The 15,420-nt window shown below is 37.0% G+C and overlaps 1 protein-coding gene across 8 annotated transcripts in view; it reads right to left on the bottom strand.

Moving 5' to 3' along the window:
- ULK4 (unc-51 like kinase 4) overlaps nt 1-15,420 on the bottom strand; it is a 512,654-nt gene that overhangs the window by 127,229 nt on the left and 370,005 nt on the right. The gene's annotated exons all lie outside the window — the stretch shown is intronic.

The following is a 15,420-nucleotide window of genomic DNA, read 5'->3' as shown; positions in this document are numbered from 1 at the left end:
AAGATATAAGAAACAGACAAGGTTGAACTTGTCTGTTTCCAAATCATTATTGACTAAACAGGCAGAGAGAAAGCATTGTTTCTGTATTAAAAGGTATATTATGAAATAATAATCATACCATAAGCGTTTTAACCTTTTAATGTTTTATTTTATTTCTAATAGCTTTGTTGAGCTATAATTCCTGTGACATACAATTCAGTCATTTAACATATATCTGCCATTCAATGGTTTTTAGTATTTTTCAGAGTAGTGCAACCACCAACAGAACCAATTTTAGAATTTTTTCATTACCTGAAAAAGAAACCCTGTACCTTGTAACCGCTACCTTCACGTCATCTCTTCCTCTCTACCCCCAGTCCCTGCCCAGTGCTAACGTGCTTTCTGCCTTTCCGGCTTTGCCTATTCTGGACATTTCAGATACTTGAAATCATATAAAATCTGACTGGCTTCTTTCACTTAGCATGTTCTCAAGATTCATCCATGCTGTAGCATGTATCAGTATTTCATTCCTTTTTATTATGTAGTAATATTCCACTGTATGGATATACCACATTTTGTTTATCCATTCATCAGTTGATGGACACCTGAGTTGTTTTCACCTTTTGACTAGTATGAATAACACTGCTGTGAACATGTGTGCAAACGTTTTTGTGCAGACAAGCATTTGTTTCTCTTGGGTATATACTTAGAAGCGGAGGTGCTGAGTCATGTGATAACACTATGTGTAACTTTTTTTTTTTTTTTTGCGGTACGCGGGCCTCTCACTGCTGTGGCCTCTCCCGTTGCGGAGCACAGGCTCCGGACGCGCAGGCTCAGCGGCCATGGCTCACGGGCCCAGCCGCTCCACGGCATGTGGGATCTTCCCGGACCGGGGCACGAACCTGTGTCCCCTGCATCAGCAGGCGGACTCTCAACCACTGCGCCACCAGGGAAGCCTATGTGTAACTTTCTGAGGAGCCGCCAGACTGTTTTCTAAAGCTGCCATTAGCACCAGCAATGCGTGAGGTTTCCAGTTTTCCCACATCCTCACCAACACTTGTTATTACCTATATTTTTAATTACAGTCATCCTAGTGCATGTGGAGTGGTAACTCGTGGTGGTCTTTCATTTGTACCTCCCTGATGGCTAATGATGTTGAAAATCTTTTCATGTGCTTGTTGTCCATTTGCATATCGTCTTTGGAGAAATGTCTATTCAGATACTTTGCCCACTTTTTAAGATAGGTCATATGTATTTTTAGAATTGAGTCTAAGTGTTCTTTATATATTTTAAATACAAATCCCTTAGCAGATATATGATTTTCAAAAATGTTTTCCCATTCTGTGGGTTGCCTTTTCACTTTCTTGATAGTGTCCTTTTTAAAAAAATATATTTATTTATTTGGCTGCGCCAGGTCTAGTTGCAGCATGTGGGATCTAGTTCCCTGACCAGGAATCGAACCTGGGCCCCCTGCATTGGGGGCACTGAGTCTCAGCCACTGGACCACCAGGGAAGTCCCTTGATAGTGTCCTTTGAGGCACAAAATATTTTTTATTTTGATGAAGTCAAATTTATCCAGTTTTTAAAAGATTTTTTTGATGTGGACCATTTTTAAAGTCTTGATTGAATTTGTTACAATACTGCTTCTATTTTATGTTTTTTTGAGTTTTTGGCCATAAGGCATGTGGGATCTTAGCTCCCCGACCAGGGATTGAACCCACACTCCCTGCATGGGAAGGCAAAGTCTTAACCACTGGACCACCAGGGAAGTCCCTATCTGTTCCTTTTATTCCTTGTGATTTTGGTGTCAAACCTAAGAAACCATTGCCTATTTCAAGGTCCTGAGATTTAAGCTTCTTCTGAGAATTTTTATAGTTTTAGCTCTTACATTCATTTTTAAGAACTTTATAGTTTCAGCTTTTACATTTAGGTCTTGATCCATTTTGAATTAATTTTTGTATATGGTATGAGTAGGCGACCACCTTCATTCTTCTGCAGGTGAATAAATCTTATTTTGAGATATTTGCAGGTTCATATACCATTGTAAGAAACAATACAAAGAGATACCACACATACTTCACCCAACTTCCCCAATGGAAACATCTTGCATAACTATAGTACAAGATCACAATCAGGAAATTAACATGTATATTAGGACAGCCACTCCTGCTTTTTAAAAATTAATATTTGCATGGTATATACTTTTCAAGCTTTTACTTTCAACCTGCCTGTATCATATTTGAAGTGAGATTTTTGTAGACAACATACTGTTAGACCATGTTTTGTTATCCATTCTAGTCATCTCTGTCTTTTAATTGGTGCATTTAGACCATTTACATTTTTATGATAAATATTAAGATGCTAGGGTTTAAGTCCAACATGCAATTTTATTGTCTTCTATTTATTTCCCCCGTTTCTTATTTTTCTGATTCCCTCTCTTTTTTTAACCTTCCTGTGGGTTACTTGAACATTTGTTTTATGTTTTCATTAAGTATTATTAAACTCTCTTTTATTCCCAATATTATTTTCTTAGGGTTGCCATAACAAAGTACCACAAACCGGGTGACATAAACAACAGAAATGTATTACCTTGCGGTTCTGGAAGCTAGAAGTTCAAAATCAAACAGCAGGACCCTGCTCCCTCTGAAACTCATAGTATGAATCTTTGCTTGCTTCTTATGACTTGCTGGAAACCTCTGGCATTTCTTAGTTTGCGGCTGCATAATTCCCATCTCTGCCTCCGCCATCACATGGCTTCCTCCCTGTGTGTGTCTGAATTTACACGGTTGTCTTCTTACAAAGACACCAGTCGTATTGGATTAGGGGCCCCCCTACTTGAGTATGACCTCATCTTAATTAACTACATCTAGACCATCAGTATTTTCAAATGAGGTTTAATATTCTGAAGTGCTGGGAGTTAGGACTTCAACATATCATTTTTGTGGTGGACACAATTCAACCCATTACACTTCCTATCAACTTTCTTTTGTGCTCAGCTGTTTATTCACCTTGGTTTCTCTCCTTCTGGCTGTTATGCTTCCCCAAATGTCTGGTGGTCCTTGGCTTTCTATTCTATGAATGAAAGATTGGTCAGATTATTATAGGCAGCTGGCTTCCATTTCCTTTCCATTTGTATATGTCTGATTCTTCAAGTTGCCTCCTCTGCCTGTGTTCTATGATTTCCTCAAACTCCAAATGCTTCTTTCTAGGGCATAACCCCAAACTAGAAATCACATCAGATCGTTCATTCTCTTTACAGTGCAGTTCTTGACCTATTATGTTGCAATAAAGCAGAGCAAAATTAATAAGGGAAGGGGACTGACAGGCCTGCCTGTTCTAAATGTGCACCTTCAATTAGCCTGGTTGAGTGCCTGGGGCCTCCATCAGTTTTCCACTCTGAGTTTATAGATCATCTGCATCTGTTCCTACCTTCTGGTTAGTTTCTTCCTATGTATGTTCTGGGTGATAGGTTTCTTCACTGTATTTCGATTCAGTTCCATCTGCTTCCTATAATCTAGTAACTGCACAAAATTTCTTTTCCACTAACAGCTTCTCCTTCCATTCTCCCATGATTGTAAGATATTTAATCCTTTCTCTATTTTCATAGCTTTTGGGTAGTTAGTGAGATACGAACAGGCATTCATGCTTCTATTTCAGTCTACTTTAACATTTCTTCATTTCTGAGTTAGTTTTGCTTCACTGTTGAAATCATGGGAGGATGCTTATCATAAGTAATAATTTCAAAGGTGGCTTATTTCTTGGATCCTTGTAAACTTGATAATGTTTGTGTTTTGTTTTGTTTTGTGTGCCCTGCCCCACCACTACCAAAAAGACTGTGATGGTATAAAAATCTTTCCATCTTCCCTGGACTAACAGGATAAGATTATACCCAAGTGCTTGCAAAAACAAACTAGCAGAAAAATACACGAAACAATCGTTTTTAAGACACTAGACATCAGGTAATGTAGGACAGTGATGCCCAAGGGATGGACAACAATTGAGGTGAGCTCTACTCTTGTCCCAGGTCAGAGGCTTACGAGGTCACCAGGCCTAAGCACAGGGACGGCAACTGAGGTGGAAACCAGCAGATAAAAATTTTAACTTGAGGAGACAGAGTGAAAAGTCTCAGAAAACCAAAGCAGCTAGAGTTCATAGGACAAAGTACCAGAGAGAAGAGAGCAGGCCAAAGCTCACTCTGAAGACACAGGTAACCTGGATAGCACTTTATCCATTAGAGAAAATGAATTTACGGTTAAAAACCTTCCTACAAAGAAAACTACAGGCCCAGATGGCTTTATTGGTGAATACCAAGTCTACACAAATTCTTCCAGAAAGCTAAAGGAAATGGAAACTTCCAAACTCATTCTATGTGGCCAGTACCATGCTGATACCAAAACTAGACAAACACATTCCAAGAAAAGACAACTTCAGTCCAATAGCCCTTATGAATATAGATGAAAACATCTTCAGCAAAGTGTTAGCAAACCAAATTCAGCAACATATTAAAAGTATTGTATACTATGGCCAAGTGGGATTTATCCTAGGAATGTAAGGCTAGTTTAGCATCTAAAAATCAATGTTAGGTGCAATATTAATAGAATAAAAGACAAAAATTATAAGAGCCTTTCAACAGTCATAGAATAAGCATTTGACAAAATTAAAACCCCTTTTAGGATAAAAAAAACTCAGCAAATTATAAATAGAACAGGACCTTCTCAAATTGATAAAGGATATCTAGGGAAAAATCTACAGCTGACAGACACCATGCTTAATGGGTAAAGAGTGGATTCCTTCCCTCTAAGATCATGAACAAGATAGACGTCCATTCTTGCCAGGTCTATTCACCACTACATTGGAAGTTCTAGCTAGGGCAATAAAGCAAGGAAAAGAAATAAAAATCATCTAGAAAGGCAAACCCTATTTGCAGATTACATGATCTTACATACAGAAAATCCTAGAGAATCCACTTTTTTTACTATAAAAATAAACAAGTTCTGAAAGGTGGTAGAATAAGAGATCAACATACACTAATATGTATAAAATAGGTAACTAATGAGAACCTGCTGTATAGCATAGAGAGCTCTACTTAATGCTCTGTGGTGACCTAAATGGGAAGGAAATCCAAGAAAGAGGGATATATGTATACACATAGTTGATTCACTTCGCTGTATAGCAGAAACTACCACAACACTGTAAAGCAACTATACCCCAATTAAAAAAAGCAATTGTATCTCTATACACTAGCAATGAAGAATCTGAAAACTAAATTAACAATTTCACTTATAATAGCATCAACAATAACAGAATATTTAGAACTAATGTTGAAAGAAGTACATAACCTGTACACTGAAAAGTGAAACATTCTTGGAAAAAATTAAACAAGGTACATAAACAGTAAAACATTCCATGTTCAAGGATTGGAAGAGTTAACATTATTAAGTTGGCAACATACCCCAAACTGATCTACAAATTAAAAGCATTCAGAGTTGCAGCTGGATTTTATTTTTTCAGAAATTGATGATCCTAAAATTCATATGGAAACGCAAGGGACTAAGAATAGCCGAAACAAACTTACAAAAGAAGAATAAATTTGGAGGGATCACATTTCCCAATTTCAAATTTTGCTACAAAGCTACAGTAATCCAGTAAATGTAGTACTGGAATAAGGACATGCATAATGATCAATGGAATAGAATTTAGAGCCCCTAATTAAACACTTACATTTATGGTAAGCTGATTTTCAACAAGAGTGCCAAGACAGTTTAATGGGAGGTGGTGAGAAAAATGGTCTTTTCAACAAATGGTGCTGAGACAACTAGATATCCATACGCAAAAGAACGAAGTTGGACCTGTACACCACACCACATCCAAAAATTATCTCCAAACGGATCAAATACCTAAATACAAGAGCTAAACATATAAAACTTTTAGAAGAAAACATAGGAGTAATTACACCTTTGTGTCCTTGGGTTAGGCAATGGTTTCTCGGGTATGACACCAAAAGCACAAGCAACAACCAAAAAAATGTTGATAAACTGGACTTCAACAAAATTAAAACATTTTGTGCTGTAAATGATACCATGAAGAAAGTAAAAAGACCACCCACAGAATAAGGGAAAATTGCTATAAATCTAATACCTAATAAGGGACTTGCATACACACACAATATAAAAACTCTTACAACTCAGTAATAAAAAGACAAATAACATAACTTTTAAAAGGCAAAGAAAATAGACATTTCTTGCAGAAAGGTATATAAATGGTCAATAACAACAGGAAAAGATATTCAACATCATTAGCCATCAGGGAAATGCAAATCAAAACCACTATGAGATACCACTTCACACCCACTAGGATGGCTATAATTAAGAATACAGACAATGACAAGTGTTGGTGAGCGTGTGGGGAAACTAGAACCTTCATACATTGCTGGTGCTGATGGCAGCTTTGTAAAGCAATCTATTTCCTCAAAAGGTTAAACAGACTGATCATAGGACTGACCAATTCCACTCTTAGATACATACTCAAGAGAAAGAAAGCACATTTACACAAAAACTTGTACACAATTGTTCACAGTAGCCTTATTCAAAATAGCCAAAAAGTGTTAACAACTCAAATGTCCATAATAAATGGATAAGCAACTATGGTGTACCTATATAATAGAATATTATTTGCCAAAACCAAGAATGAAGTACTGATACATGCTATAGACATGAATGAACCTTGGAAAAAACATCATGCTAAGAGAAAGGCCACATATTATATAGTTCCATATATAAGAAATATCCAGAATAGGCCAATCTATAGAAACAGAAAGTAGATTAGTGATTGACAAGGGTCTGGAGGGGAGAGAATGGGGAGTGACTCTTAATGAATATGAAATTCCTTTCTGAACATTCAGACGAAGATGTTCTGGAATTAGATAATGGTGATGGTGCACAACTCTGAGAAAATACTAAACAGCAGTGAACTGTACACTTTACAGGGGTTAAAGGGAAGCCCCTGATAAATCTTTTTTAAAAAAACAATAGCAACTCTGCACAAAGTCTTCAAGAAAAACGAAGAGGAGAGAATACTTCCCAACTCATTTGCTGAGACCAACATTATTACCCTGATACCAAAACCAGACAAAAACAGTATAAAAAAGTAAACTACAGGGCTTCCCTGGTGGCGCAGTGGTTGGGAGTCCGCCTGCCAATGCGGGGGACACGGGTTCGTGCCCCGGTCGGGGAGGGTCCCGCGTGCCGCGGAGCGGCTGGGCCCGTGGGCCATGGCCGCTGGGCCTGCGCGTCCGGAGCCTGTGCTCCGCGGCGGGGTCGGGGAGGGGGGAGGCGGGAGGCGGGGGGCCGCAGCAGTGAGAGGCCCGCGTACCGCAAAAACAAACAAACAAAAAGTAAACTACAAAACATATACACAGATGCACAAATTCTAAACAAAATTATAGCAAATCAAAGGATAATAATATTAAAAGGATAATAATATTAAATAAAGGAACAATAAAATATTAAAAGGATATTATATTATCAAACAAAATATTAAAAGGATAATAATAAGACAATACATCCTGACTAAACAGAGTATATCCTAGGAATGTAGGTCTGTTTAATGTTCAAAAAAAATCAGTCAATGTAATAAATCATATGTATTAATTTCCCAGGGCTACCATCATAATAAAGGATCACAAACTAGGTGGGCTAAAACAACAAAAATTTATCTTCTCACAGTTCTGGAGGCTAGAAGTCTGAAATCAAGGCAGAGCCATGCCCCTTCTGAAGCCTCCAGGGGTGAATCCCTCCTTGCTTCCTCCAGCATCCAATAGCCCCAGACGTTCCTTGGCTTGTGGCAGCAGAACTCCAATCTCTGCCTGCATCGTCACATTGCATTCTCCCTTGTGTCTCTGGCTTCATATGGTCATCTTCTTATAAGGACAGCAGTCATAATGGATTAGGGAGCCCTCACTATTTCAGTATGACTTCATCTTAACAAATTACATATACATGCAATGAGCCTATTTCCAAATAAGGTCCCACTCTGAGGTACTGGGGGGTTAGGATTTTAACACACACTTTTTGAGGGATATGGTCAACCCATAACACCATAATAACTAAAAAAGTAAAACCATATGATCTCAATAGAAAAAGTATTTAACAATATTCAACACCTATTTTTAACAAAAACTCAGCAAACAAGGAGTGGAAGGAAACTTCTTTAGCCTGATAAAAAATATGTCAGAGACTGAATGCCTCACCCTGAGATCAGAAAGATAGATAGGAACATCTGCTCTCACCACTTCCGCTCAACATGGGAGGTTCTGGTCAGCACAGTCAGGCCAAAATAAATTAATAAATAAAAGGCATCCAGATTGGAAACGAAGACTTAACTGCTTATTTGCAGAAGACATGATTCTCGATGTAGAAAATCCAATGGAATTCACAAACAATCCACTAGACCCCATAAATGAGTTTAACACAGTTAACAAAAACACTAAATGGAAAAGAGATACATGCACTCCAATGCTCATAGCAGCATTATTTACAGTTGTCAAGATATGGAAGCAACCTACATGTCCATCAACAGATGAATGGATAAAGAAGATGCAGTATATATATAAATAAATAAATAAAAATAAATAAATATATGTACACACACACACACACCCAATGGAATACTATTTGGCCATAAAAAGAATGAAATTTTGCCATTTGCAGCAATATGGATGGACTTGGAGGGCATTATGCTCAGTGAAATAAGTGGGACGGAGAAAGACAAATACTGTATGATACCACTTACACGTGGCATCTTAAAAATACAACAAACTAGTGAGTATAACAAAAAAGAAGCAGACTCACAGATACAGAGAACAAACTAGTGGATACCAATGGGGAGAGGGAGGGGGGAGGGGCAATATATCAATAGGAGTAGGGGATTAAGAGATACAAACTATTAGGTATAAAATAAGCTACAAGGGGGACTTCCCTGGTGGTCCAGTGGGCAGGACTCCGTGCTCCAAGTGCAGAGGGCCTGGGTTCGATCATTGGTCAGGGAACTAGATCCCGCACGCATGCCGCAACTAAGAGTTCACATGCTGCAACTAGGAGTATGCAAGCCGTAACTGAGAAGTCCACATGCCACAACTAAGAGCCTGCATGCTGGAACTAAGAAGCCCACAGGCTGCAACTAAGAGCCCGCATGCTGCAACTGGGACCCGGTGCAGCCAAAATAAATAAATAAATAGATAAATAAATAAATACTAAAAAATAAATAAATCATTTTTTAAACATAAAGTAAGCTACAAGGATATACTGTACAACATGGGGAATACAGCCAACATTTTACAATAACTATAAATGGAGTATAACCTTTAAAAATTATGAATCACTATATTGTACTCCCATAACATTATATGCATAGCAACTACACTTCAATAAAATATCATTTTAAAAAATTTTAAAGGGAAATAATCACATGTGAGTATATCTGCATGTACAAAGTTATTCATTGCAATGCTATAAGTGAAAAAATTATAAACAGTCTAAATGTCCAACAGTAAATAATTATAATATGTACTCATAAAAAAACAATATCATGTACAATAACATCTAAAAAATTCAAAGATTTAGGGATAAATCTGACAAAAGATGGAAGACCTGTACACTAAACCCCACAAAGTACTGCCGAGAGAAATTAAAGAGGATCCATATAACTGGAGGGATATATCTTGTTCATGAGTGAGAAGACTCAATTTTGTTAAAATGCCAATTCTCCCAAAATTAAGACTAAATGTAATCCCAATCGAAACCCCAATAGGTTTTTTTTTTTTGGTAGAAATCAACAAACTGATTCTAAGTTTTTATATTATACATGTATATATTAGCTGAAAGAATAATATTACCTGATTTCAAGACATTATTATAATGCTGAAATAATTAAAACAGTATGGCATTGGCGTAAAGTTAAGACACAGATCAGAGACCAGGAACTAGACCCTCACAAATACAACTGAGTTTTGACAAAGGTGCAATGGCAATACAGTTGAGAATATAGTTTCAACAAATGTGCTCAAACAATATGCAGAAATATAAACTTCAATCTAGACCTTTTACCACATACCAGAATTAACTCAAAATACTTGATAGCATGCGTCCATTCTAGGGTTAGCTAAGGTAGCTCAGAACCACCAAGGAACATCCACACTAAATGAAAGAAGCCAGAATCCTCAGGAATCCCTGAAACTCATATGGTTCTTTAAAATATATATATTGATAGACCTAAATATAAAACCTACCACTGTAAAATTTCTAAGAGAAAACAGAGGCAAAAAATTTGTTGACCTTGGATGTGGGAAAGATTTCTTACATATGATGCAAAAAGTGCAGTTCACAAAAGAAAAAAAAAAAGGTAAAATGGACTTCATTTAATCAAAAACTTCTCTTTGAAAAACACTGTCTAGTTCATAAATGCTCAATAAGAGGTAGAGAGTACCACCACCACCCCCATTGCAAAGGATCCCTTTAATGGAGACCCATAAAAAAAGTGTTCTTTCAGATCTAGAAACTAGAATATGTTTTTTGCCCCAAAGAACTCTCACCCCACACTTACTGGGCAAGGTACATCTTGTAAATGATTATATTCTCATTTTTGTCTTGCAACCAGGACTCTTAAGGCCAAAACCATGGCCCAACTTTAGCAATTATATTAGACTTCATATTTGTATAGAAACTTCACCCTATCTTACCTTCATTGTTTTCTTCACGTTTTCTACTTAGAAATTTCAGCCAGACCTTTTTTTTTTTTAAAGGACACCCAAATTAAGTTTGAATTTCAGATAAACAATTTATCTTTTTCAGTTTAAGTATATCCATTTGGCATCTTGTAATTTACCAGATAACCCTAACTTGATAGCAAACATTCTCATTAGCAAACTCAAATGCTTTGTGGGAGAGATGAGATAACAAATATAAACACACACACAAATTGGATATATCTCAAAGTAAACTTATACTTCAACTTTAAAAACTGTTTTAAAAAATTGAAAATCACAGTTGTACTGTTTACTTCCCTTTATTCAACCCACATAATACAATACAGCATTTCAAAACCTTTCTCATTTTATATTCTATTTTTAAAATATTGCCTAGTACAGTGTTTTGCCAAAATTATAAGGGAATATTTATTTTCAGAGAAGAGAATATATTAACCAAGAAAGAAAAGAAGAAAACCACTTAGTAATACAAGGTTTTCTACCCCTTTGATATTATTTAAACACCTGGAGAAAAGATTCCCTCTGTTTTACCAAGACATCTTTAACAAGATTTCATATTAGGCCATGAATCCCTGTTCCTCTTCATTTTAATACATCCCTCCTGCCCAAACTCAGCTGAAGAGGCAGCAGAAAAGAGCATTAAGCTGATGAATGGTGGTTAATTCCTTATGACAGCGCCCCAGAAACACTGTTGACCACAGCCTTGACACTGTCCCCTTCCCCTGAGAAGTTATCCTTACTTCTTGGACCCCCAGGCACATTATATTCCTAAATGTGGAAATTTTGAGGGAAGAAAACCTGCCATTACCATTACTGATTCAGTTGTAAGTCTATATATCATAGACTAGAGTACCAGGGTTTTAAAAAAATCCAAAAATAAGTTGAAAGTCACTGGTAGGTCAAATCAGCATCGACTTCTGGGCCTCCTGCACTGCCCTGACTAGTTTCATAATAAACTTCACATTTTCCTCATCAATAACTAAAGAATGGGAAAATATAGCTCATCTTAAAAATTATAACCAGTCAATATAGAAGGAGATTTAAATAATTCTACTGAAGCACCAAAGTTGCAGAAACCATAGAGGGTAAATACGTCAACACCGACTGTTAAGATGCTAGGTTCTGTGTAAAAGCTTTGGCCTGATCATATGTCCCTTTCTGCTATTTTTCTCTCTCCCCACTGTAGACATTCAGGTGGATTCTGCTTTTGTCATTGGATGACAGAAAGATGTTCGAGACAGATACCCAAGGAGTAACCAAATGTTCCATTATGCTTCCACTTGTGTTCCCTACAATTTATTTTCCACACAGAAGCCACAGTGATTTTTTAAAAAACTTTTATCAGATCATATCGCCCTCCTGCTCAAAACCTCCGAAAACTTCTCAGCGCATTTAGATATAGTCCAAAGGCCTTGCTGTGGCTGACAAGACCCAGTCTGAGCAACGAGGCAGCATGACTGGAGTGAATGTGGTAGAAGAGGCTAGACAATGAGGCCAGAGAGGGCAAGATGGCGCGGAGCCGGCACAAACATGAGTCAGATCCTCATTCACTGCTTGAACCACCATGAGCTTAGATATTCTTATGGTGATATTGTAGGTAGCATTATAGGATATGTGAGTGGAATTCCAGGGATGGTCATGGCTAAAGATACAAACTTGGAAATCGTCCTTGTAGAGCCACACCTGAAATCAAGGAGTTGAGTGAGATCACCCGGGGAGAGGGTGGTAGCCCAGCCCTACACTGCAGGTGTGGAGCTTGGAAAGCTTCTCTTCAGGGAAGACACACATCACTTCTACCACCACCCTCCTCAGAAAATTCAGGCAGGCGTTACTCTGGGGTACTGTCTGATTTCTTCTCAGCTTCGACTTCTTTAGGAAAAGTCCCGGCATCACGTTGGAGGGCATGTACTAGGCTACTTGGTCTTCTGTATGTGGAAATTGGAGAAAAGCATAAGAGGGATCAAGTGCAGAGCTTTCCTCATACAGACTTTTGAAAACATCCCTATTTTCATCTCCTCCCCAGGGGCCAGAGGTGCTGTGGGGTTTCAGTGGGAAGGCCAACTCCCACCACCCTGCTGGCAACCCCGCAGGGTGTTGTGGGGCCAGGCTTCCTCTGCCTGTTTAATCCTTCTACAGGCTTCCTTCTGCCGCCACTGTTGACTACTTCGTGACAGTAGAAGACATTCCTCTTTATTCAATTTTAATGAAAATGCTTTCAATGTTTATTTTAAATGCTTACAATTAATTTCTAGAAAATAACTTTCAACATGTTGGGAAGATTCACTCTATCTTAAATGGAGTTTTTAAAAATGAAGACAGGTTTAGCTGAACTACTTTTTAGCATTGATTATTATGGTCATGTTTTTATTCTCCTTCAATTTCTTAAAATATTAAATTATGCTTTTCGAGGGCTTGAACTATTCTTGAATTCCTGGATCAAAACTTATTTGGTTACATTGGTCCTTTAATATACTGCTAGATCTGATTTACTTTTTTGAAATTTTCTCACCTCTGTTAATAAGTAAAAGTGATCTTCATTTGTTCTGTACTCTTTTAGAGTAGGTTATGGCATTAGATTTATTATAGCTTTATGAAAATAAACTAGGAAGCTTTCCATCTTTTTCTGTACTCTAAATTATTTAAAGAGTATAGAAGTTGTCTATTTCTTGAAAATTTAGAACTCACTTGTAAAACCACCCAGGCCTACAATGTTTTAATGACAGATCTTGTAGATGCAAAATATCACATTATTAGAATCCGGTTGTCTGGGTTGTTTTTTTTGTTTTTTTTGTTTTTTCTATATTTTAAGTTTTTTCTTTTGGTAGTAACTAATGCAATTCTAGTATCTACCCTTCAAATTGGCAGCCCTTCTAACTGTTTGTGAAAGAAATCTTAGCGGAATAATAAAGAGGAAAATGTTCCTTCTTTCCCTGCAGCTGCAGAAAAGGAGAATCTATTGTATATCATAAAGTAGTCCTTGAAAATATCATTTCTAATAACGGAGTCTCATAAGACATCTAGAAGGCAAAGAGGGTGATCATGTCCTCTGTAACCAACGTGTAACTTTTAAAACATAAATAATTCTGATTTTTACCTTACCTAACAACATTTGCTTTCGTGATAATACCTATACTGACATCTTTGAATTTCTACACGGTATACATACTCATAATGTCTCTGTTGGATTGCCATATCCTTCTTTTCCACATGCTTGTGGTGAAAACAAATTTAGACCTTGTGGATTCCTATTTGAACAGTTTGAGAGACATATTATTAGATGATCAAATTTACATCTTTTGAAGTTTGATATTTTTATCTATTCTGATGCCAATTTTGGTAATTTTTAATTTTCTATAAAATCGTCTACTTCTCTATACAAAGTTAATGCCTTAATGTTACACATAGTTTCCATTTGTGTGGCTATATTTCCTTTCTCTTTCCCAATGCTACAGCCATGGGATCCAAATTAATATAGTTAGTGAGACGACATTTTTACCTGTCAAATGGACAAAATTTTAGAAAGACTCAGAAGATGTAGTGCTGAAGATGTAGGAAAATGAGTATATTTATACACTTTTAATTAGAATATAAACTGCTAAAATCTTTTGGGAAGTCATATGGCAATTAATGTTTATTAAAATTGAAAAGTAACTTTTAATCTAACCATCTCACTTCTGGGTGCTTATCTAACCAAAGGAAATACAGAAGTACCTAAACCCAAACAAAGATGTGTATTGTATTATGCTCCTAATAGCAAATAAGTGGAAACAACCTGACTGGCCATGCATCAGGAGATGATTCAACTGAATAAACAACAGTACATTCACACTATGAAATACTGTGAAGCTATTAAAAAGAATGAGATCTTCTACGAGGCCACCATCACCTTGATACCAAAACCAGACAAGGATGTCACAAAGAAAGAAAACTACAGGCCAATATCACTGATGAACATAGATGCAAAAATCCTCAACAAAATACTAGCAAACAGAATCCAACAGCACATTAAAAGTATCATACACCATGATCAAGTGGGGTTTATCCCAGGAATGCAAGGATTCTTCAATACACACAAATCAATCAATGTGATACACCATATTAACAAACTGAAGGATAAAAACGATATGATCATCTCAATAAACGCAGAAAAAGCTTTCGAAAAAATTCAACACCCATTTATGATAAAAAAGCCTCCAGAAAGTAGGCATAGAGGGAACTTACCTCAAGGCCATATATGACAAACCCACAGCGAATATCGTTCTCAATGGTGAAAAACTGAAACAATTTCCTCTAACATCAGGAACAAGACAAGGTTGCCCACTCTCACCACTATTATTCAACACAGTTTTGGAAGTTTTAGCCACAGCAATCAGAGAAGAAAAGGAAATAAAAGGAATCCAAGCTGGAAAAGAAGACGTAAAGCTGTCACTGTTTGCAGATGACATGATTCTATACGTAGAGAATCCTAAAGATGCTACCAGAAAACTGCTAGAACTAATCAATGAATTTGGTAAAGTAGCAGGATACAAAATTAATGCCCAAAAATCTCTGGCATTGCTATACACTAATGATGAAAAATCTGAAACTGAAATCAAGAAACACTCCCATTTACCACTGCAACAAAAAGAATAAAATATCTAGAAATAAACCTACCTAAGGAGACAAAAGACCTGTATGCA

This window comes from Monodon monoceros, unplaced genomic scaffold (genome assembly GCF_005190385.1).
Source record: "Monodon monoceros isolate NGI ecotype Baffin Bay Population unplaced genomic scaffold, NGI_Narwhal_1 Super_Scaffold_3, whole genome shotgun sequence".
Classification (NCBI taxonomy): Eukaryota; Metazoa; Chordata; class Mammalia; order Artiodactyla; family Monodontidae; genus Monodon; species Monodon monoceros.
The sequence above is the reverse complement of the archived record's forward strand: the minus strand, read 5'-3'. Positions and strand labels throughout refer to the sequence as shown.